Here is a 1,958-nt window from a genome sequence, read left to right as displayed (position 1 = left end):
AGAATTTCCATGGTTTGTAGATAATGAATCAATTAATTAATAAAATTAATTAATTGAGGATGATAATTAGGAAGAATAATAGAATTAAATTATGGGTTATTTAATCCTATAGAGAGAATTAGTAAATGATTGGCCAAATTGATTAAATGAATGCGATAGTATCCTTTGATGAAAATGGGACAATGATAGATATCAAATAAGATGATGAAAAGTAGACCAAAGCCATGGTCAGATTGATTGATTGAAGTTAATAACATGCGGAGGACAAATGACATGAATTGGTTGACATGTAACATTTAACCGACATTGTAAATGCTACAGGATTGAAATTGATTAATAAGGTTTGATCATAATAACACCGTCAAACATTTTCAATGTTATTAAAATGGTTGATGATGTCATGATTTTACATTGAAAGCCTCAACAATGTCAAAGATTGGATGACATGAATGATAGTTCTACCTAGCACTGAGAGCCACGACAATACTAAGGTCAAATTAATAAGATTGATAGGTTGATAGGTTTCCAAGGCACTAAAAGCCACAACAATACTTAGGAGTCAGATAAATGATGATTGATTTGGGATGTTTGATACATTTCGGGTTGATAAGGACTGATTTTAAATGATTCTGAGTTGATTTGGGGTGATTTTGAGTTGATATGAAATTGATGTGAAGAAGGATACAAATGACGAAATATGGTCAATCTGGCCAAAAGATCAAAGTTAGTAGAATGAGAAAATGGAAAAAATTAGTATGAAGAAGTGATGAAGTTGTAGATTTGAACCATTTTTGAGTGTCTACATTTTGTCCCTCTTTGATACAATGTGATTTAGAGCTTTGTATCAAAGAATAACTGATGAGAAATCCACAACATGCCCTAGTAGGGATGATATAAATGGATTCCCCCTTGAGAAATTGACTAAGATAAAAATATGATAAGTCAATTTTTTGACAAAAAGAAGAAAAAACCATAGCAATTGACAGATCACAAATCAGAGCTAAGATGTGGAAGTTATGAGGTCTAGAGTGCAAAATAGGGTCAATCAGGAGCCTGAGAGTGATTGCATGGGTTACCAATAAATAAAAGAAAAAAATTATGAAAATGATATTTCATGTTGTCCAAAACGAGGATACAAATCCAACGCAATTGACGGATTGCAAATCTGAGTTAAAATGCAAAAGTTATGGGCTCCAGAGTGCAACATAGGGGCTTCGGGAGCAGTTTTGGGTATCCTAGGTACCCAACTACGCCCAAAACTCAACCAAGTGCGTCATTGACACACTTGGTCAGCCCAAGTACATCATGACAGTACCAAGTGCGTCAATGATGCACTTGTGAAGCCCAAGTGATCTCAAAAAGTGTAAAATGTGCCCGAGAAGGCTCCGGGGGCCAAAATCAACAAGACGAGGGGGAACTAGGAGCCCAAGAGTAATTGCAAGGATTAATACTCCATACAGTGACAAAATAATTAAAATGATAGCTCATTTTTTTCACAATAAATAAATGAGTCCAACGCAACTGACGATTCATAAATTAGAGTTGAAATGCAAAAGTTATGGCCTCTGGAGTGCAACCTAGGGGTTCCAAGAGCAATTCTGGATGACCTAGGTCCCCAAGTGCGCCCAAACTCTACCAAGTGTGTCAATGATGTATTTGGCATGACCAAGTGCATCAATGACACATTTGGGAACCCCAACTATGCCCTAAAAGTGTAGATTATGCCCTAAAAGGCTCCAGGGCCCAGAATCAGCCTGATTGGACTCAGAATGACTCAAAACTATGTGTGCATGCCCAAAATGATGGAAAGATGTCATAACATGAGGGAAATCATAAAAAATGGTCATATTTGGTCAAAGATGATGACACAAATGTTAGACTGAGGTTGAACTAGGTGGAAAGCCATAAAAAGTTGATTGACAGTGCAGGATGATGCAGGAATGCATGAATGCAAGATG

This window comes from Cupressus sempervirens, chromosome 5 (assembly GCF_028749045.1).
Source record: "Cupressus sempervirens isolate cs-2001-9-10 chromosome 5, ASM2874904v1, whole genome shotgun sequence".
Taxonomy (NCBI): domain Eukaryota; kingdom Viridiplantae; phylum Streptophyta; class Pinopsida; order Cupressales; family Cupressaceae; genus Cupressus; species Cupressus sempervirens.
The sequence above is the reverse complement of the archived record's forward strand: the minus strand, read 5'-3'. Positions refer to the sequence as shown.